At 40.8% G+C, this 24,541-nt stretch overlaps 2 long non-coding RNA genes across 2 annotated transcripts; both read right to left on the bottom strand.

Annotated features, from left to right (window-relative positions):
* Positions 1-4,598: 4,598 nt before the first annotated feature.
* Positions 4,599-6,286, bottom strand: LOC308325649. The gene is made up of 5 exons (XR_013965051.1): positions 6,180-6,286; positions 5,839-6,034; positions 5,668-5,746; positions 5,441-5,517; positions 4,599-5,263 (listed from the first exon to the last, which is right to left on the bottom strand). It is a non-coding gene; the product is annotated as an uncharacterized lncRNA (long non-coding RNA).
* A 10,173-nt stretch (positions 6,287-16,459) lies between these two features.
* On the bottom strand, positions 16,460-18,138 carry LOC308325648. Its single transcript, XR_013965050.1, has 5 exons — positions 18,032-18,138; positions 17,691-17,886; positions 17,520-17,598; positions 17,293-17,369; positions 16,460-17,115 (listed from the first exon to the last, which is right to left on the bottom strand). It is a non-coding gene; the product is annotated as an uncharacterized lncRNA (long non-coding RNA).
* Positions 18,139-24,541: the final 6,403 nt, after the last annotated feature.

Below are 24,541 nucleotides of genomic sequence, written 5' to 3'. Positions count from 1 at the left end.
GGAGCACCATGTGCTGGTCAGTCCTGAAGACAAGGCACTGGTTGAACAACAAGTGAAAGGTAATAATATTATTAATATTGTAACTAATTTCTTATAATTTGATGTAATTGACTGCAACAATACTATATTGTATAGTCATATATATCACTATTCACACTAACTCTATTCATACCAGTAAGACGCCTTAAAGGCGAGTAGAGACCGCAGGGCTGAGACCTTAAATCAAAGGCTACTTAATATCCAAATTCAACAGATAGTGCCTATATGAAGTGTCTTCAGTGTCTATATGAATACTCAAATGTGCTTTACATGGGGGGCATGAGAAAACAAATCAAACTACTTTATTAGGGGGGAAAACACTAAGAAAAAGTAAAACTAAGTAAAAAAAATATATAATCAAAAACTGTGGAATGAACTAGCTGGGGAGTGCATTTCATATGGGATTGGGAATTTGGGCAGACCATTGTCTGACCACGGACTTCTACGCTTGCTACAACCCCTACATGGGGTTGGGGCAGACCATTGTCTGACCAATCTACTGAAATCTAGAAACTGGTATTCTCTGAGTCTACAGCCTTCCTGGTGACATAGCATAGCTGCATGCCCTACTGTGTCTTAGAGGGAAATATTTCCATACTTATTTAGCATAATATGACATTATTATGGTTCTGAAAAGGAACAATATCATTCAGGGTGACCTGAGTCAAACCAGCTGGAGAACTGAAAACTATTCAACGTTTTTGTCTGTCTGTCTGTCTGTCTGTCTGTCTGTCTGTCTGGAACACAGTCAACAAATGGTTAAAATGCACTGACATGTTTTACATACCTGAGACAACACACACACACACACACACACGGCCACACGCCCTTGTTTCTGCCCCTCCCAGTCTCTTCAGCAGCTAGCTGTGAGACATCATGTATGACATCATTCTCACTATAATTAACCTTTTACCCTAATACATATTGCCTATACGAAATGAGCAGATCTACAAGATCACAACATTGTGAGCTCAGCAGATCTGCTGTAATAAATAGGTCTACTGACTGACTGACTATCTATAGCTCAGTTATGTTTAGAAAGCCACAATAATCATTTCTGGGAAAATATAATTAATAGGTTCTCCAGTCCACCATGTTGGTACCCACAGCTGTCGACGTCGTATGGACGTCTTTTTGCAACGGACTGAGTCTGCAGGTCGTATCACGTCGTATCGAAGACGTCGTATGGACGTCGTATGGACGTCTGGCTGGGACGGCCGGCGACCTGGACGTTCTGGGTTGGTTGGTGGTTACAGAGAGGTCTGTTTGACGTCGTATGGACGTCCCGTTGGTTATGCGCTCAGTGAGGCAGAGAGATGGAGTTTTCCATCTGAGAAATTACAATCCTTCTAAGTAAACAAATTAGGCAATTACATCTGAATAGCAAACCCCCTGAATAACACCCCCCCCCCCCCCCCCAACAACGATGATGATGATGACTACTGCTAATGACATATTAGCATGTGAGAAATTACAATCCTTCTAAGTAAACAAATTAGGCAATCAATATTAACATATCTATGACCAAGTTGCCAAACAAAGCAAGTTTGTACATTTAACAGCACGTACAACATTCCTGAGGCACAGGAAATAAACAGATGTTAATTCGGATCATCTGATGTGTCTGACTGACAAAGCAAGTTTGTACATTTTTACATCACTGTTATATCACTAAAAAGAGAATATAGCCTACATACTGAACTAAACCTGACTTAATGAACTGTTTTTACACTTAAAAGAAAATAGCTAATAGTAACTGACGAAGACAATTGACAAACCATACAGTAGCAAAGCTGAATACTGTACTATATTTTCAAAGTAGTCTATATCAATTCATCATTTCATTTGTATTCTTGTTTATTGCACATATTTTTATTTTTGACTTCTAACCATTTATACAATGTTTTTGTTATTACTCATTAAATGTTTCAATGAAATGAGTACAAAAGAATCTAAGATGGAAAACGACTTTATTTTTATTTTTCAAACTGCTGATGAAGTATTCAATCAGTCAAACTGTTTTTATATCAAATTGCCAATCCTTTGAGTGCAAAACCTTTTGAACCAATAATGGGATGTTTGTTATTGTATCTGTACTGTATCATTGTAACAATAACAAGCAAGGCTAATATTATTTGTATAACACATTTTCCTTTGGCAAACATGAAATGTACCTTTTAATCTATCAACTGTAAATATGAATCACCTATCTAAACCAAAGTATTTACATTGAATGAGAGGGAAACAAGCAACTTAGCAGAGCAGAGCGACTTACATTAAGCAAGAACAAAAAAGCATGGGAATACATCACATAAAAACTATATTATTCTGGGCAATAACTGCTTCTGTGTTGGTCTGTTTGTGGCTCAATGAGCAAGACTACTGTAGCAAATATAACTGCAGTGTACAGGACAACACATATACACTCACATATTGCATTTACAAAGTGCTATCAGGTTAATAAACCTACATTTCGTCCAGAATCTTAGCTCCCTGACTCCTGGTTGACCATTTGTACACATAGGTTATACCTTGATGGTAGATATTTAAAGTTCCACATTCCAGACATGATTGTCTGCCATTGGGAAATACAAGATCTACATTTCTTTACATTTGTTATGCAGTCACATTAAAGTGGGGAGGGGCTATGCTATGGGGTCGCATACAGAATGGCATTACCTGAATGACAGTCGTTCGCATACATGAGTATGTATAACGATAGTCGTTCAGTCAAAAGGGGTGGAGCTTACATTTTCTTTAAAAAGGTACATTACAGAGGCTTAAAATTACAAAAAGACTACAATTACAAAAGAATCTAAGATGGAAAACGACTTTATTTTTATTTTTCAAACTGCTGATGAAGTATTCAATCAGCCAAACTGTTTTTATATCAAATTGCCAATCCTTCGAGTGCAAAACCTTTTGAACCAATAATGGGATGTTTGTTATTGTATCTGTACTGTATCATTGTCACTCGGCTATTGGCACCCTAGACTTTGACAACCTATTTCTAAACGGTTCATCCTTGCGTCTAAAGTAGACAATTGTGCCAAACGTCATGAAATTCCTTCAAGGCGTTCCGTAGATATTTCTTTCACAATGTTGGAACAGACGGACGGACAGACAGACAACCGGAAACATAATGGCTCTGGTCTAGGCTACTGTCGGCAAAGGCATAAAACTATAACAAGTTTGCCTGTGATTAAGTAGCAAGTAAATTAATTACTCAGCGAGCACATTTTGCAGCCGATCTGGTACCCACAGCTGTCGACGTCGTATGGACGTCGTATGGACGTCTTTTTGCAACGGACTGAGTCTGCAGGCGTATATCCTGAGTTTGACTGTCACGTCGTATCGAAGACGTCGTATGGACGTCGTATGGACGTCTGGCTGGGACGGCCGGCGACCTGGACGTTCTGGGTTGGTTGGTGGTTACAGAGAGGTCTGTTTGACGTCGTATGGACGTCCCGTTGGTTATGCGCTCAGTGAGGCAGAGAGATGGAGATCTGTTGAAAAGATGTCACTGGCACTATTTTGGGAATTATTTCGGGCCTTTAGAGGGCAGCAACGGACCATCTTGGGGCTTCACTTTCGGGTCGAGTGGTCTTCCCCTTTTGCCGAGAAGGCTTCACTTTCTGGGGCGATTGGTCTTGGCGACTCGCCTCGGAAAGTGAAGACTTCTCTGCAAAAGGGGAAGTCCACTCGCCAAACGTGAAGTCCACTCGCCGAGGCGAGAAGTCCGGTATTCATTTCAATGAGGTGCACCTGCCCAAAAAGATAGTGCTTGAGCCTACCAAGCCGGAGCCTTTCAAGCTGCACATCGACGAACGAGGAGCGGTTAAGAACGATCGTTGGGAGCATATGGTAAAGGAGGAGCAGAAACGACAGGCAGAAGCGACAGTTTTCAAAGCACAGCCCAGCAAAGTTGTCCACAAAGAGCCCTTCCTGCCCAAGAAGGAAAGCCACTCTGTTCTTGGCATGAACACTTCCACAGTTCCAGAGGCCTTTGAGCTCGCCACAGAGCGCCGCGCCCGGGAACGGCAGGAGTTTGAGAAGGAGCTGAGCGAGAAAGAGACCCTCAGGGCCTGCATGGAAGAGAGGCAGCACCAAGAGCAAGAACAGCGAGAGAAGGACGAAGTTGCAAAAATGCGTCAGGACCAGGTTCATAAAGCTCGTCCAGTAAGACATTACAAACCTGTGGTGCTGAAGAAGTCGGATCTGCCTGTGACTGTGCCTGAGTCCCCACGTTTTTCCGTTTCCCGTGTCCGTTTATAAGCCAATTGGTAAATGTGATTCAGATGCATTCCTTTTTTTCCCCCCGCCTAGACATGTTTTGGTTTGTTGCAGTCTAATCTTTGCTTTTGGATGCATTGTATGCATGTTTAATACTTATTTGATACATTTTTGTCTCCACCAGGCTGAAGTCATGGGGGGAGAGTATGTTTTGTTTTTAATATATCATTTTGGGTTGTTGGTTTTCAACGTCTTAAACTTTTAAACTGTTTTGGTAATAAAATTTTACAAAAAAAAATAAAAAAAAAATGATGTTGTGGATTAATTTACTTTTAATGCGTGGCCCCAGTGCCCCCCCACAAAATGACCGGAACTTAATATTTCACAAAAACAGAGCAGAACTCCCACCACGGGACTCAATCGGGCAATCAATGAATACAGTTGCAACCACTATATTAATGGCAAGTATTTCATACAGCTAAAGTTTTAAAAAATCCCTTTAAAGTTCTTCTCTGTGAAACAACATTATAATGGTCAACAACACACTTGACTGTTTTTGACACTTTGACAGTCTTTCAGGATTTCTAAAACAAAATGTACACTCCAGAATTAGAAGAGGCCCAGTCCAGTGGCAAAGTCCTTGCTTTTTAGCGGACTCTCAAGTGGCCATCCATTCCAGACATAGAGAGAGAACACTGACTCCTACGTACATGCTACTCGTAGATGGAGTTGTACACTCTTTTTACTGTGACAGGAAGTTTGCCTGCATCCTTCAATTTCAGAACAACACACTCCAAAAAGGTCAGTGTCTTTTTCAGTCCTTTAGGGTACTGGATTCTGAGTCCCAGTGCCATTGAGATGTCCACACTCTCCTCTGTGATTACCTGGTCATCCATCGACAGCATAATGTGGTCATATTTCATGGGGTGACCCTCCCTGCAGCCTTTCAGCATCATCTTTGGTGTCTTTCAGTGCTGGTCTGAGCTAGGCCCTGGGGAGAGGGAATACCATTAACCATCAGACAAACACACACCCTCTGGCTAGTCTCCTGCAGAGCCACTGTGTCAAAAACAGAAACAACCATATGATAATATAAAAACTAATGCAATAATAAAATGTGGTTCAATTACATAGTGCTTCTCCCACTAGTGAACGGTTCATGGCTCACCTCAACTTCAAACGGAAACTCTGGTTTCTCCTTGAATAGTACAGGCAAGAGCAGAATTGCTGCTTCCGATTGGAGGCCTTAATAAAAAAATATACAATAAGTTATTATAATAATGTTATTTTCATAATCCTTTAAAATCACGAGAACAAATGTCAGTCAAGTAGTGAGTGAGTGATTCAGGGTGCTACTGCCATCAGTCAGTTTTTGTTACTTGATTCTGGCATTACCTTTTTTCTGCCATCGCAGCGAGCTTATTGAGGATTTGTTTGTCCACATCAATGTGATATCTCTCAGATCCCAAGCGAGCTTTAGAAGGCAAAGTAGAAGAAACATGTCTAAAATATAGTCATAACTCATGCAATTAAATAAGGAGACAATTGACACATTATTGTACTTACTATTTTGGATAGTCAGTCTGAGACATGGGAACTCAGAGAGCGTCTCTTATGTGCTGTGGTTGGACACAAAGTTTCTGCGGTACAATTTGATTCGTGTCAACCTTTCTTGAGGAGCTCTAGGTCTGGACGGACCTTCTCCGTTTCCTCTCTCATGACTCTCAAATGTTCTTTGAGAGTCATCTTCTCCTGTATCAATCTATAAATCAAACAAGTTCTACAGATTCAAGTAAATTGCATAACATTGTTGAAAAATACACACATTGGACCTTTAAATGTATCAGCATAAAGGTCCCAACGTTCATTCGGCACAGACTAGTTTTCAGCTAAAACAGATTTTTTACCATGGTGCTTGGATTAACCTCAGCTGTCGAGGTCGCTTCCTTCCAGTCCATTTTTCTGTTATTTGTGCCATTTCCTTGTTAGACACAAGTAGCTTCCTTTCTTTTTTTTTTTTATTGTGCAGTGAATCAAGCATGGCATCCTGTGAAACAAAGTTTTTCAAGTTGTTAAAGATGAATAGAAACACTAGAATGCATCCCTTACTAGAAAACCCTTACTAGAAAGTAGGGGAAAAGTGCCCCTATTCTGACACTCACTGAAAATAGCAGATCTACAAGCTCACAATGTGTTATGTAAACACATTTTCATACCAATACATCACTTTCATACCAATACAACAAGTTATACATAACATAAAATAAATAAATACATACTAGTAGATAAGTACTAGAGCAACTAACTTAACATTATATTACTCATGTTGGCTATTCAACATAATATCTGGTCTCAAGCCCAATTTTGCACCAGTGATTCCCATAGGAGATTTGTGGTATTAATTCAAAATTAATCAGGACATTTCACAAAGTTTCAAGGAAAATAGCTATAGCCTAGCCCAAATTTTTAGATTCTCGAATCTACAAACTCACAGCCTATTGCAATGCAATTGGCTTGCAATGCAATGTTATGAGCTTGAGGATTGGCCATTTTCGAATAGCCAAAGTATAACATAGTGGTCTAACAGATTCTTTGCTATTTTACCTGTACCCCGTCCCGGCCCAGGCCCCACTTTGAGAACCGCAATGCCCTACTATAGTCTACTTGGCAGCCCATGGAGCCCCATTGTGAACCCGGACATGTTGAGTACACCAAGGTTTTATGTTAGAAATGTTGAGTATGGGTCCCCAGCATGTAAATTAATAATGGGCCTGCCCTGATGTCGTTGGGCAACTGCACCCGAAGATAGTTAAAGCCTGTGTTTTTCCTAAATGGAAGGCTTATATTAAAAATCCATAAACAACCATTTCCACCGTCTTCAAAGCAACCACACCAAAACACGGTACAAAATAACCCCTCCTCCGCGGTTCCATGTGTTAAACTTATGGGACAAGTATAAGTATGCAAACAAATAGCAAATCACCTAAATAAAGTTTCCCCTGTGCTATTTAATAAACAGTTAAACACTCACCTCAAAAAACGCTGAATAAACTGCTGAAAGTGGGAGTCCATCAGGCATCAGTCCAAGACGTGACGCAGTTATATATTATTTCCTCTTCTGAAAAGTTCAAAGCTCGCGCTAAGGACAGTCGGTGTACGCTTGTCAAAAACGAACAGATCTACAAGCTCACTCCGCGTTGCGACGCGACGAGTTGTTAGCTTGTAGATCTTAACATGAAACCGTGACGTAGTGTCAACCAATAACAAACAAAGAGACCGTTTACGTCTTGCTTGAATCACGACAGTTTTCTGAGAAATTCTAGACCGAGGTGTATGTGTGCGCGCGCATGCGTGTGCGCGCGCGTATCACCCCATCTCCCATAAATTCCATCCATAGTAACACCAGCGCCTGTGTGTGTGTGTGTGTGTGTGTGTGTGTGTGTGTGTGTGTGTGTGTGTGTGTGTGTGTGTGTGTGTGTGTGTGTGTGTGTGTGTGTATCACTCCCATTGTAACAATAAGCAATATTTTATATATATATATATATATATATATATATATATATATATATATATATATATATATATATATATATATATATATATATAAATACACACACACACACACATAATATAGGCCTAATATAATTGAAGGTCGCAATTATATTATTATTATTATATGATTATCAAAGGTTAACTATAGAATCGTACATCACCCAAAATCCCATACATGGAAAACCCACATTGTGCCCAGGTCTCGTGACAGCATTATGACATCATCAGGGATGATAGTAAATCAGGGATTATATAGTAAATGCGACCTGCTATGGAGATCCTGATGTCATCAATATTAATATATGGATATATGTCAGAACCTGTTCTGACATTATGTTGATCGTTCCCCATCCGTCCTTCCTCTTCGATGTCTCCCTTTTATCTGATACCTGTCCATTTAAACTATAGACGGGCCTTCTCCAAAGTTATGAGTGCAGCCGGTGAAAACTAGAGTTCTAAACAGGCCTGAAAATGAAGTCCCGGCCCTACCTGTGCCCTCAATGCCTGTTCACTCAAGACACTGCCCCCGCTGCCACCCTCCAGATCTCCATATTTGGAGCTGACCTGTTCTAACATTCCATATGTTGATCTGACCTCATCAAACATGTACACTCAAGACACACTCCATATATGGCCAGTGCACACGACCTCGCCCTCAGGCGTCTTACTGGATTATATAGTTGCGACCGTAGGCCACAGAGCACCGTTGTATTTGTTCTACATTAAAAAAAAATGCTACATTTGTTTTAATGGGGATGATTTTTTTTATAAGCAAACACACTTATATTTCCAATAGGCTTGACTTGAATGATTTTGTTTAAAGGCTTTGGCTGTTGGAAAATAATCCTATAGGGTTCTGTTGAAACAGAACAGGTTCAAATGGAACTTCAGACAATCCTATTGGAGTTTCTGAAGTTCCAATATAATCCTATAGGGTGCTGTTGGAACTTTGGACATGGCTCCAGGTTCAATTGGAACTTCAGAAAATCCTACTGGAGTTTCTGCAGTTTCAATGGAATCCTATTGAAACTTTGAAAAATCCTGTTGGACTTTCCAAAGTTGGATATAACCCAATAAGATCCTATTGGCACTTTGGAAAATCCAATTGGATTTTATAAAGTGCTGACACAATCCTATAGGATAGTGTTGGATATGTGTAAAAATCCAATAGGATTCCTATAGGATTTCAAAATCCTGTAGGATCCTATTGGACATTTCGAAGATCCTATAGGACTTTTTGACTAGGGCAGAGGGAAGATTCTGGCGATGCTAGAACATCCAGTAAACTACCAAATAATCTCTCACCAACCTCCAGATATATCCAGAGGTGGGGACTTGGACTCGAGACTCGAGACTCGACTTGGACTCGAGTCCCGATTTTGATGACTTTAGACTTGCTTGATCAAATCAAAAATAGACTTGGACTTGCTTGGGACTTGAATGCCAAAGACTTGAGACTTGACTTGACTTGAAGTTTGAACACCAAGGACTTGAGACTTGACTTGACTTGAGCCCTCTTGACTTGAACATTTTCAAGTCACTTGGCTTACAGCAAGCCCAAATAATATTAAAATGTTTAAAAAGTGTAACGTTTCGGAGAAAAAAAAACGGCTTGTCAGCGTTGCCATGTATAGTGAGAGAAATAAGCAAACCGAACGAAAAAAAACAGGCCAAAAGCTTGTTATTTTTCTGGTCGGTTTGCTTATTTCTCTCACGATACATGGCAACGCTGACAACAAACTCACAGACCCATAAACGGCAACACAACAACAACAAAGAGACAGGAGGACAGCACATAAATCCCCGACATAGTATCAGTTCAATACAGGACACTTTTAATTTCTGTTAATAAAAGATAGTGCTTGAGCCTACCAAGCCGGAGCCTTTCAAGCTGCACATCGACGAACGAGGAGCGGTTAAGAACTTCCACGTGTTGCACTTGCACGGCACGTAAATAAACACATACCGGCTTCACTCCTGCCGTCGCTGCTGCTGGGTGGAAGAAAATGACGACTCCAGCAGTAATCTTTTGGTTTTAAAAATTACGTTGTTGAGGACAAGACACGAAAAGCAGTGTGCAAGACATGCGGTGCCAAAATCACCGATGGAATTGCAACCACCTCCAACTTCAATCGGCACTTGCTGAAGGTGCACAAAGAAATGTAAGTGGATCCAGATATAAGTAACCTAAGCTAATGTTCTACAAGTGGGAGGGAAAACATTATTGTAACTAGAGAGAGAGAGTCAGAGAGAAGACCTACTTCACATTAACATTACTGTGTGTGTGCTAAGTGCAAACTAATAACCAGTGGTGGAAACAAAGTAACTTTCCACGTGATACCAATACTTTTGTATTTTTACAAAAATAAAACGTTTTGAGAACCACTGTCCTAGTGGTCTCCTAACCATACATAGTGTCATACATATTCTGAGGAAAACCTGGAGACTGACATTTAGTAATTGCCATGGGACATGATCAAAATAAGAACATTATAATAGTGTGTAAAAACAAAATCTATAATACGCCACGGACCAGGCCAAGTCTTGCCACAGACACATTTGTCCCTGTATGGATATATTTATGACCCCTGCCCATAACTGAGGGGGGATGAAATTTATAATAAATGAATAAAAAGTGGTTTCAACTGCAATTCATGTAGGGCTACAAGGCATTTTATGACATCTGTTTTATATGCTATTTTACAGACATGCAGCATACAAGGTCAGTAAAGCCAGGCCCAGCACAAGCAGCCCATCACAGCCTCCAATCGCCCAGTTCATGGACACCTACATCAGTACAGCTCCACTCATCCCCAGCAGAAAGCCATCACCAATGCTATACTGTCTGATCTAGTAATTGACTGTAACTTGCCCTTTTCAATTGTGGAACACCCCCGTTTTCGGCACTTCATGAAAATACTTGACAGCAAATACAACCCAGTGTGTCGCAGAACACTTACATCCAAAACAGAGGCCATTGCTGCAGAGAGACGTTCAAGATTGAAAACTAACTTAAGTAACACTGTCACTGTGGACATTTGGTCCGACCGGAGGATGAGGGGGTTCCTTGGTGTGACTGTGCACTACATTGAAAAGGATGAAGAGAGCCTAGAGCTGAAGTCCAACCTCTTGGCCTGCGACCGATTCAAAGGCTCACACACAGCCGAGAGAATCTGTGATCAGTTTGAGGCTATATGTGATGAGAACGACATAAAAGATAAAGTAGACTACATTATTAGTGATAATGCTGCTAACATGCGGAAAGCATTCACGGTGTGCTTCCCCACTGAACACGAAGATGAAGTATATGAAGATGATCATATTGATGACCCAGAGCTCTGGAATGAACTCTCCCTGGAAGATCAACAGACAGTAGATGCTGCTATGGCAAAAAAAACAGCGCTTGCAGTGTTTTGCGCACACTCTTCAGCTGGTGGTGGGAGACGGTTTAAAAGAAACTAAAGTGTCATCTCCTGCTCTCTCAAAGTTATCCAAACTGAGCTCAATGCTGCACACAAGCTCAACGTTCAGAGATGTGTTTAATGCTCAATTTGGAGAACAGAGAGGCATCCCTGCTGCTGTCAACACAAGATGGAACTCAACACTGAGGCAAGTGAAGGCGGTTCTCCATTATGAACATGCAAAGCTCTCTGATGTGGTAAACGATGCTGGGCACAAGGAGTTGTCGTTCACAACACGAGAGTGGAACCTGTTGAAAGAGTTAGTGGAAATCTTGAACCCATTTGGAGAAGCAACAGATTTGACACAGGGGGAGAAGGTAGTCACAATAAGTTCTGTCGTTCCTTCTGTCCTGTCCCTGAATCACCACCTTGAGAAGCTGAAGCCTAATGTCCGTTTCCAGAGCGGTCTGGTCAGAAGTCTCCAGGCATCCCTGAACAAAAGATTTCTTGGAATCTTCATCAATGTTAAAATGGCCAGAGCACAGGATGGAATCACTGCCCCCTTTGAAGATCCAATCTACCTTCAAGCAGCTGTCTTGGATCCAGCCTTTAGTCTGATGTGGGTGGAGCACCATGTGCTGGTCAGTCCTGAAGACAAGGCACTGGTTGAACAACAAGTGAAAGGTAATAATATTATTAATATTGTAACTAATTTCTTATAATTTGATGTAATTGACTGCAACAATACTATATTGTATAGTCATATATATCACTATTCACACTAACTCTATTCATACCAGTAAGACGCCTTAAAGGCGAGTAGAGACCGCAGGGCTGAGACCTTAAATCAAAGGCTACTTAATATCCAAATTCAACAGATAGTGCCTATATGAAGTGTCTTCAGTGTCTATATGAATACTCAAATGTGCTTTACATGGGGGGCATGAGAAAACAAATCAAACTACTTTATTAGGGGGGAAAACACTAAGAAAAAGTAAAACTAAGTAAAAAAAATATATAATCAAAAACTGTGGAATGAACTAGCTGGGGAGTGCATTTCATATGGGATTGGGAATTTGGGCAGACCATTGTCTGACCACGGACTTCTACGCTTGCTACAACCCCTACATGGGGTTGGGGCAGACCATTGTCTGACCAATCTACTGAAATCTAGAAACTGGTATTCTCTGAGTCTACAGCCTTCCTGGTGACATAGCATAGCTGCATGCCCTACTGTGTCTTAGAGGGAAATATTTCCATACTTATTTAGCATAATATGACATTATTATGGTTCTGAAAAGGAACAATATCATTCAGGGTGACCTGAGTCAAACCAGCTGGAGAACTGAAAACTATTCAACGTTTTTGTCTGTCTGTCTGTCTGTCTGTCTGTCTGTCTGTCTGGAACACAGTCAACAAATGGTTAAAATGCACTGACATGTTTTACATACCTGAGACAACACACACACACACACACACACGGCCACACGCCCTTGTTTCTGCCCCTCCCAGTCTCTTCAGCAGCTAGCTGTGAGACATCATGTATGACATCATTCTCACTATAATTAACCTTTTACCCTAATACATATTGCCTATACGAAATGAGCAGATCTACAAGATCACAACATTGTGAGCTCAGCAGATCTGCTGTAATAAATAGGTCTACTGACTGACTGACTATCTATAGCTCAGTTATGTTTAGAAAGCCACAATAATCATTTCTGGGAAAATATAATTAATAGGTTCTCCAGTCCACCATGTTGGTACCCACAGCTGTCGACGTCGTATGGACGTCTTTTTGCAACGGACTGAGTCTGCAGGTCGTATCACGTCGTATCGAAGACGTCGTATGGACGTCGTATGGACGTCTGGCTGGGACGGCCGGCGACCTGGACGTTCTGGGTTGGTTGGTGGTTACAGAGAGGTCTGTTTGACGTCGTATGGACGTCCCGTTGGTTATGCGCTCAGTGAGGCAGAGAGATGGAGTTTTCCATCTGAGAAATTACAATCCTTCTAAGTAAACAAATTAGGCAATTACATCTGAATAGCAAACCCCCTGAATAACACCCCCCCCCCCCCCCAACAACGATGATGATGATGACTACTGCTAATGACATATTAGCATGTGAGAAATTACAATCCTTCTAAGTAAACAAATTAGGCAATCAATATTAACATATCTATGACCAAGTTGCCAAACAAAGCAAGTTTGTACATTTAACAGCACGTACAACATTCCTGAGGCACAGGAAATAAACAGATGTTAATTCGGATCATCTGATATGTGTCTGACTGACAAAGCAAGTTTGTACATTTTTACATCACTGTTATATCACTAAAAAGAGAATATAGCCTACATACTGAACTAAACCTGACTTAATGAACTGTTTTTACACTTAAAAGAAAATAGCTAATAGTAACTGACGAAGACAATTGACAAACCATACAGTAGCAAAGCTGAATACTGTACTATATTTTCAAAGTAGTCTATATCAATTCATCATTTCATTTGTATTCTTGTTTATTGCACATATTTTTATTTTTGACTTCTAACCATTTATACAATGTTTTTGTTATTACTCATTAAATGTTTCAATGAAATGAGTACAAAAGAATCTAAGATGGAAAACGACTTTATTTTTATTTTTCAAACTGCTGATGAAGTATTCAATCAGTCAAACTGTTTTTATATCAAATTGCCAATCCTTTGAGTGCAAAACCTTTTGAACCAATAATGGGATGTTTGTTATTGTATCTGTACTGTATCATTGTAACAATAACAAGCAAGGCTAATATTATTTGTATAACACATTTTCCTTTGGCAAACATGAAATGTACCTTTTAATCTATCAACTGTAAATATGAATCACCTATCTAAACCAAAGTATTTACATTGAATGAGAGGGAAACAAGCAACTTAGCAGAGCAGAGCGACTTACATTAAGCAAGAACAAAAAAGCATGGGAATACATCACATAAAAACTATATTATTCTGGGCAATAACTGCTTCTGTGTTGGTCTGTTTGTGGCTCAATGAGCAAGACTACTGTAGCAAATATAACTGCAGTGTACAGGACAACACATATACACTCACATATTGCATTTACAAAGTGCTATCAGGTTAATAAACCTACATTTCGTCCAGAATCTTAGCTCCCTGACTCCTGGTTGACCATTTGTACACATAGGTTATACCTTGATGGTAGATATTTAAAGTTCCACATTCCAGACATGATTGTCTGCCATTGGGAAATACAAGATCTACATTTCTTTACATTTGTTATGCAGTCACATTAAAGTGGGGAGGGGCTATGCTATGGGGTCGCATACAGAATGGCATTACCTGAATGACAGTCGTTCGCATACATGAGTATGTATAACGATAGTCGTTCAGTCAAAAGGGGTGGAGCTTACATTTTCTTTAAAAAGGTACATTACAGAGGCTTAAAATTACAAAAAGACTACAATTACAAAAGAATCTAAGATGGAAAACGACTTTATTTTTATTTTTCAAACTGCTGATGAAGTATTCAATCAGCCAAACTGTTTTTATATCAAATTGCCAATCCTTCGAGTGCAAAACCTTTTGAACCAATAATGGGATGTTTGTTATTGTATCTGTACTGTATCATTGTCACTCGGCTATTGGCACCCTAGACTTTGACAACCTATTTCTAAACGGTTCATCCTTGCGTCTAAAGTAGACAATTGTGCCAAACGTCATGAAATTCCTTCAAGGCGTTCCGTAGATATTTCTTTCACAATGTTGGAACAGACGGACGGACAGACAGACAACCGGAAACATAATGGCTCTGGTCTAGGCTACTGTCGGCAAAGGCATAAAACTATAACAAGTTTGCCTGTGATTAAGTAGCAAGTAAATTAATTACTCAGCGAGCACATTTTGCAGCCGATCTGGTACCCACAGCTGTCGACGTCGTATGGACGTCGTATGGACGTCTTTTTGCAACGGACTGAGTCTGCAGGCGTATATCCTGAGTTTGACTGTCACGTCGTATCGAAGACGTCGTATGGACGTCGTATGGACGTCTGGCTGGGACGGCCGGCGACCTGGACGTTCTGGGTTGGTTGGTGGTTACAGAGAGGTCTGTTTGACGTCGTATGGACGTCCCGTTGGTTATGCGCTCAGTGAGGCAGAGAGATGGAGATCTGTTGAAAAGATGTCACTGGCACTATTTTGGGAATTATTTCGGGCCTTTAGAGGGCAGCAACGGACCATCTTGGGGCTTCACTTTCGGGTCGAGTGGTCTTCCCCTTTTGCCGAGAAGGCTTCACTTTCTGGGGCGATTGGTCTTGGCGACTCGCCTCGGAAAGTGAAGACTTCTCTGCAAAAGGGGAAGTCCACTCGCCAAACGTGAAGTCCACTCGCCGAGGCGAGAAGTCCGGTATTCATTTCAATGAGGTGCACCTGCCCAAAAAGATAGTGCTTGAGCCTACCAAGCCGGAGCCTTTCAAGCTGCACATCGACGAACGAGGAGCGGTTAAGAACGATCGTTGGGAGCATATGGTAAAGGAGGAGCAGAAACGACAGGCAGAAGCGACAGTTTTCAAAGCACAGCCCAGCAAAGTTGTCCACAAAGAGCCCTTCCTGCCCAAGAAGGAAAGCCACTCTGTTCTTGGCATGAACACTTCCACAGTTCCAGAGGCCTTTGAGCTCGCCACAGAGCGCCGCGCCCGGGAACGGCAGGAGTTTGAGAAGGAGCTGAGCGAGAAAGAGACCCTCAGGGCCTGCATGGAAGAGAGGCAGCACCAAGAGCAAGAACAGCGAGAGAAGGACGAAGTTGCAAAAATGCGTCAGGACCAGGTTCATAAAGCTCGTCCAGTAAGACATTACAAACCTGTGGTGCTGAAGAAGTCGGATCTGCCTGTGACTGTGCCTGAGTCCCCACGTTTTTCCGTTTCCCGTGTCCGTTTATAAGCCAATTGGTAAATGTGATTCAGATGCATTCCTTTTTTTCCCCCCGCCTAGACATGTTTTGGTTTGTTGCAGTCTAATCTTTGCTTTTGGATGCATTGTATGCATGTTTAATACTTATTTGATACATTTTTGTCTCCACCAGGCTGAAGTCATGGGGGGAGAGTATGTTTTGTTTTTAATATATCATTTTGGGTTGTTGGTTTTCAACGTCTTAAACTTTTAAACTGTTTTGGTAATAAAATTTTACAAAAAAAAAAAAAAAAAAAAAATGATGTTGTGGATTAATTTACTTTTAATGCGTGGCCCCAGTGCCCCCCCACAAAATGACCGGAACTTAATATTTCACAAAAACAGAGCAGAACTCCCACCACGGGACTCAATCGGGCAATCAATGAATACAGTTGCAACCACTATATTAATGGCAAGTATTTCATACAGCTAAAGTTTTAAAAAATCCCTTTAAAGTTCTTCTCTGTGAAACAACATTATAATGGTCAACAACACACTTGACTGTTTTTGACACTTTGACAGTCTTTCAGGATTTCTAAAACAAAATGTACACTCCAGAATTAGAAGAGGCCCAGTCCAGTGGCAAAGTCCTTGCTTTTTAGCGGACTCTCAAGTGGCCATCCATTCCAGACATAGAGAGAGAACACTGACTCCTACGTACATGCTACTCGTAGATGGAGTTGTACACTCTTTTTACTGTGACAGGAAGTTTGCCTGCATCCTTCAATTTCAGAACAACACACTCCAAAAAGGTCAGTGTCTTTTTCAGTCCTTTAGGGTACTGGATTCTGAGTCCCAGTGCCATTGAGATGTCCACACTCTCCTCTGTGATTACCTGGTCATCCATCGACAGCATAATGTGGTCATATTTCATGGGGTGACCCTCCCTGCAGCCTTTCAGCATCATCTTTGGTGTCTTTCAGTGCTGGTCTGAGCTAGGCCCTGGGGAGAGGGAATACCATTAACCATCAGACAAACACACACCCTCTGGCTAGTCTCCTGCAGAGCCACTGTGTCAAAAACAGAAACAACCATATGATAATATAAAAACTAATGCAATAATAAAATGTGGTTCAATTACATAGTGCTTCTCCCACTAGTGAACGGTTCATGGCTCACCTCAACTTCAAACGGAAACTCTGGTTTCTCCTTGAATAGTACAGGCAAGAGCAGAATTGCTGCTTCCGATTGGAGGCCTTAATAAAAAAATATACAATAAGTTATTATAATAATGTTATTTTCATAATCCTTTAAAATCACGAGAACAAATGTCAGTCAAGTAGTGAGTGAGTGATTCAGGGTGCTACTGCCATCAGTCAGTTTTTGTTACTTGATTCTGGCATTACCTTTTTTCTGCCATCGCAGCGAGCTTATTGAGGATTTGTTTGTCCACATCAATGTGATATCTCTCAGATCCCAAGCGAGCTTTAGAAGGCAAAGTAGAAGAAACATGTCTAAAATATAGTCATAACTCATGCAATTAAATAAGGAGACAATTGACACATTATTGTACTTACTATTTTGGATAGTCAGTCTGAGACATGGGAACTCAGAGAGCGTCTCTTATGTGCTGTGGTTGGACACAAAGTTTCTGCGGTACAATTTGATTCGTGTCAACCTTTCTTGAGGAGCTCTAGGTCTGGACGGACCTTCTCCGTTTCCTCTCTCATGACTCTCAAATGTTCTTTGAGAGTCATCTTCTCCTGTATCAATCTATAAATCAAACAAGTTCTACAGATTCAAGTAAATTGCATAACATTGTTGAAAAATACACACATTGGACCTTTAAATGTATCAGCATAAAGGTCCCAACGTTCATTCGGCACAGACTAGTTTTCAGCTAAAACAGATTTTTTACCATGGTGCTTGGATTAACCTCAGCTGTCGAGGTCGCTTCCTTCCAGTCCATTTTTCTGTTATTTGTGCCATTTCCTTGTTAGACACAAGTAGCTTCCTTTCTTTTTTTTTTTTATTGTGCAGTGAATCAAGCATGGCATCCTGTGAAACAAAGTTTTTCAAGTTGTTAAAGATGAATAGAAACACTAGAATGCATCCCTTACTAGAAAACCCTTACTAGAAAGTAGGGGAAAAGTGCCCCTATTCTGACACTCACTGAAAATAGCAGATCTACAAGCTCACAATGTGTTATGTAAACACATTTTCATACCAATACATCACTTTCATACCAATACAACAAGTTATACATAACATAAAATAAATAAATACATACTAGTAGATAAGTACTAGAGCAACTAACTTAACATTATATTACTCATGTTGGCTATTCAACATAATATCTGGTCTCAAGCCCAATTTTGCACCAGTGATTCCCATAGGAGATTTGGTATTAATTCAAAATTAATCAGGACATTTCACAAAGTTTCAAGGAAAATAGCTATAGCCTAGCCCAAATTTTTAGATTCTCGAATCTACAAACTCACAGCCTATTGCAATGCAATTGGCTTGCAATGCAATGTTATGAGCTTGAGGATTGGCCATTTTCGAATAGCCAAAGTATAACATAGTGGTCTAACAGATTCTTTGCTATTTTACCTGTACCCCGTCCCGGCCCAGGCCCCACTTTGAGAACCGCAATGCCCTACTATAGTCTACTTGGCAGCCCATGGAGCCCCATTGTGAACCCGGACATGTTGAGTACACCAAGGTTTTATGTTAGAAATGTTGAGTATGGGTCCCCAGCATGTAAATTAATAATGGGCCTGCCCTGATATCGTTGGGCAACTGCACCCGAAGATAGTTAAAGCCTGTGTTTTTCCTAAATGGAAGGCTTATATTAAAAATCCATAAACAACCATTTCCACCGTCTTCAAAGCAACCACACCAAAACACGGTACAAAATAACCCCTCCTCCGCGGTTCCATGTGTTAAACTTATGGGACAAGTATAAGTATGCAAACAAATAGCAAATCACCTAAATAAAGTTTCCCCTGTGCTATTTAATAAACAGTTAAACACTCACCTCAAAAAACGCTGAATAAACTGCTGAAAGTGGGAGTCCATCAGGCATCAGTCCAAGACGTGACGCAGTTATATATTATTTCCTCTTCTGAAAAGTTCAAAGCTCGCGCTAAGGACAGTCGGTGTACGCTTGTCAAAAACGAACAGATCTACAAGCTCACTCCGCGTTGCGACGCGACGAGTTGTTAGCTTGTAGATCTTAACATGAAACCGTGACGTAGTGTCAACCAATAACAAACAAAGAGACCGTTTACGTCTTGCTTGAATCACGACAGTTTTCTGAGAAATTCTAGACCGAGGTGTATGTGTGCGCGCGCATGCGTGTGCGCGCGCGTATCACCCCATCTCCCATAAATTCCATCCATAGTAACACCAGCGCCTGTGTGTGTGTGTGTGTGTGTGTGTGTGTGTGTGTGTGTGTGTGTGTGTGTGTGTGTGTGTGTGTGTGTGTGTGTGTGTGTGTGTATCACTCCCATTGTAACAATAAGCAATATTTTATATATATATATATATATATATATATATATATATATATATATATATATATATATATATATATATATATATATATATATATATATATATATATATATAATACACACACACACACACATAATATAGGCCTAATATAATTGAAGGTCGCAATTATATTATTATTATTATATGATTATCAAAGGTTAACTATAGAATCGTACATCACCCAAAATCCCATACATGGAAAACCCACATTGTGCCCAGGTCTCGTGACAGCATTATGACATCATCAGGGATGATAGTAAATCAGGGATTATATAGTAAATGCGACCTGCTATGGAGATCCTGATGTCATCAATATTAATATATGGATATATGTCAGAACCTGTTCTGACATTATGTTGATCGTTCCCCATCCGTCCTTCCTCTTCGATGTCTCCCTTTTATCTGATACCTGTCCATTTAAACTATAGACGGGCCTTCTCCAAAGTTATGAGTGCAGCCGGTGAAAACTAGAGTTCTAAACAGGCCTGAAAATGAAGTCCCGGCCCTACCTGTGCCCTCAATGCCTGTTCACTCAAGACACTGCCCCCGCTGCCACCCTCCAGATCTCCATATTTGGAGCTGACCTGTTCTAACATTCCATATGTTGATCTGACCTCATCAAACATGTACACTCAAGACACACTCCATATATGGCCAGTGCACACGACCTCGCCCTCAGGCGTCTTACTGGATTATATAGTTGCGACCGTAGGCCACAGAGCACCGTTGTATTTGTTCTACATTAAAAAAAAATGCTACATTTGTTTTAATGGGGATGATTTTTTTTATAAGCAAACACACTTATATTTCCAATAGGCTTGACTTGAATGATTTTGTTTAAAGGCTTTGGCTGTTGGAAAATAATCCTATAGGGTTCTGTTGAAACAGAACAGGTTCAAATGGAACTTCAGACAATCCTATTGGAGTTTCTGAAGTTCCAATATAATCCTATAGGGTGCTGTTGGAACTTTGGACATGGCTCCAGGTTCAATTGGAACTTCAGAAAATCCTACTGGAGTTTCTGCAGTTTCAATGGAATCCTATTGAAACTTTGAAAAATCCTGTTGGACTTTCCAAAGTTGGATATAACCCAATAAGATCCTATTGGCACTTTGGAAAATCCAATTGGATTTTATAAAGTGCTGACACAATCCTATAGGATAGTGTTGGATATGTGTAAAAATCCAATAGGATTCCTATAGGATTTCAAAATCCTGTAGGATCCTATTGGACATTTCGAAGATCCTATAGGACTTTTTGACTAGGGCAGAGGGAAGATTCTGGCGATGCTAGAACATCCAGTAAACTACCAAATAATCTCTCACCAACCTCCAGATATATCCAGAGGTGGGGACTTGGACTCGAGACTCGAGACTCGACTTGGACTCGAGTCCCGATTTTGATGACTTTAGACTTGCTTGATCAAATCAAAAATAGACTTGGACTTGCTTGGGACTTGAATGCCAAAGACTTGAGACTTGACTTGACTTGAAGTTTGAACACCAAGGACTTGAGACTTGACTTGACTTGAGCCCTCTTGACTTGAACATTTTCAAGTCACTTGGCTTACAGCAAGCCCAAATAATATTAAAATGTTTAAAAAGTGTAACGTTTCGGAGAAAAAAAAACGGCTTGTCAGCGTTGCCATGTATAGTGAGAGAAATAAGCAAACCGAACAAAAAAAAACAGGCCAAAAGCTTGTTATTTTTCTGGTCGGTTTGCTTATTTCTCTCACGATACATGGCAACGCTGACAACAAACTCACAGACCCATAAACGGCAACACAACAACAACAAAGAGACAGGAGGACAGCACATAAATCCCCGACATAGTATCAGTTCAATACAGGACACTTTTAATTTCTGTTAATTTAAACTGCCGGTAACCGTAACCTTAATAATGTAGTAGCGCCGTGTACTAACGTGACGTCGCCTGTGTTCCAACTTCCACGTGTTGCACTTGCACGGCACGTAAATAAACACATACCGGCTTCACTCCTGCCGTCGCTGCTGCTGGGTGGAAGAAAATGACGACTCCAGCAGTAATCTTTTGGTTTTAAAAATTACGTTGTTGAGGACAAGACACGAAAAGCAGTGTGCAAGACATGCGGTGCCAAAATCACCGATGGAATTGCAACCACCTCCAACTTCAATCGGCACTTGCTGAAGGTGCACAAAGAAATGTAAGTGGATCCAGATATAAGTAACCTAAGCTAATGTTCTACAAGTGGGAGGGAAAACATTATTGTAACTAGAGAGAGAGAGTCAGAGAGAAGACCTACTTCACATTAACATTACTGTGTGTGTGCTAAGTGCAAACTAATAACCAGTGGTGGAAACAAAGTAACTTTCCACGTGATACCAATACTTTTGTATTTTTACAAAAATAAAACGTTTTGAGAACCACTGTCCTAGTGGTCTCCTAACCATACATAGTGTCATACATATTCTGAGGAAAACCTGGAGACTGACATTTAGTAATTGCCATGGGACATGATCAAAATAAGAACATTATAATAGTGTGTAAAAACAAAATCTATAATACGCCACGGACCAGGCCAAGTCTTGCCACAGACACATTTGTCCCTGTATGGATATATTTATGACCCCTGCCCATAACTGAGGGGGGATGAAATTTATAATAAATGAATAAAAAGTGGTTTCAACTGCAATTCATGTAGGGCTACAAGGCATTTTATGACATCTGTTTTATATGCTATTTTACAGACATGCAGCATACAAGGTCAGTAAAGCCAGGCCCAGCACAAGCAGCCCATCACAGCCTCCAATCGCCCAGTTCATGGACACCTACATCAGTACAGCTCCACTCATCCCCAGCAGAAAGCCATCACCAATGCTATACTGTCTGATCTAGTAATTGACTGTAACTTGCCCTTTTCAATTGTGGAACACCCCCGTTTTCGGCACTTCATGAAAATACTTGACAGCAAATACAACCCAGTGTGTCGCAGAACACTTACATCCAAAACAGAGGCCATTGCTGCAGAGAGACGTTCAAGATTGAAAACTAACTTAAGTAACACTGTCACTGTGGACATTTGGTCCGACCGGAGGATGAGGGGGTTCCTTGGTGTGACTGTGCACTACATTGAAAAGGATGAAGAGAGCCTAGAGCTGAAGTCCAACCTCTTGGCCTGCGACCGATTCAAAGGCTCACACACAGCCGAGAGAATCTGTGATCAGTTTGAGGCTATATGTGATGAGAACGACATAAAAGATAAAGTAGACTACATTATTAGTGATAATGCTGCTAACATGCGGAAAGCATTCACGGTGTGCTTCCCCACTGAACACGAAGATGAAGTATATGAAGATGATCATATTGATGACCCAGAGCTCTGGAATGAACTCTCCCTGGAAGATCAACAGACAGTAGATGCTGCTATGGCAAAAAAAACAGCGCTTGCAGTGTTTTGCGCACACTCTTCAGCTGGTGGTGGGAGACGGTTTAAAAGAAACTAAAGTGTCATCTCCTGCTCTCTCAAAGTTATCCAAACTGAGCTCAATGCTGCACACAAGCTCAACGTTCAGAGATGTGTTTAATGCTCAATTTGGAGAACAGAGAGGCATCCCTGCTGCTGTCAACACAAGATGGAACTCAACACTGAGGCAAGTGAAGGCGGTTCTCCATTATGAACATGCAAAGCTCTCTGATGTGGTAAACGATGCTGGGCACAAGGAGTTGTCGTTCACAACACGAGAGTGGAACCTGTTGAAAGAGTTAGTGGAAATCTTGAACCCATTTGGAGAAGCAACAGATTTGACACAGGGGGAGAAGGTAGTCACAATAAGTTCTGTCGTTCCTTCTGTCCTGTCCCTGAATCACCACCTTGAGAAGCTGAAGCCTAATGTCCGTTTCCAGAGCGGTCTGGTCAGAAGTCTCCAGGCATCCCTGAACAAAAGATTTCTTGGAATCTTCATCAATGTTAAAATGGCCAGAGCACAGGATGGAATCACTGCCCCCTTTGAAGATCCAATCTACCTTCAAGCAGCTGTCTTGGATCCAGCCTTTAGTCTGATGTGGGTGGAGCACCATGTGCTGGTCAGTCCTGAAGACAAGGCACTGGTTGAACAACAAGTGAAAGGTAATAATATTATTAATATTGTAACTAATTTCTTATAATTTGATGTAATTGACTGCAACAATACTATATTGTATAGTCATATATATCACTATTCACACTAACTCTATTCATACCAGTAAGACGCCTTAAAGGCGAGTAGAGACCGCAGGGCTGAGACCTTAAATCAAAGGCTACTTAATATCCAAATTCAACAGATAGTGCCTATATGAAGTGTCTTCAGTGTCTATATGAATACTCAAATGTGCTTTACATGGGGGGCATGAGAAAACAAATCAAACTACTTTATTAGGGGGGAAAACACTAAGAAAAAGTAAAACTAAGTAAAAAAAATATATAATCAAAAACTGTGGAATGAACTAGCTGGGGAGTGCATTTCATATGGGATTGGGAATTTGGGCAGACCATTGTCTGACCACGGACTTCTACGCTTGCTACAACCCCTACATGGGGTTGGGGCAGACCATTGTCTGACCAATCTACTGAAATCTAGAAACTGGTATTCTCTGAGTCTACAGCCTTCCTGGTGACATAGCATAGCTGCATGCCCTACTGTGTCTTAGAGGGAAATATTTCCATACTTATTTAGCATAATATGACATTATTATGGTTCTGAAAAGGAACAATATCATTCAGGGTGACCTGAGTCAAACCAGCTGGAGAACTGAAAACTATTCAACGTTTTTGTCTGTCTGTCTGTCTGTCTGTCTGTCTGTCTGTCTGTCTGGAACACAGTCAACAAATGGTTAAAATGCACTGACATGTTTT

Source organism: Protomyctophum bolini, assembly GCF_963924005.1.
Source record: "Protomyctophum bolini genome assembly, chromosome: 12".
NCBI lineage: Eukaryota > Metazoa > Chordata > Actinopteri > Myctophiformes > Myctophidae > Protomyctophum > Protomyctophum bolini.
Note: the sequence above shows the minus strand (reverse complement) of the source record. Positions and strands in the feature narration are given on the sequence as shown.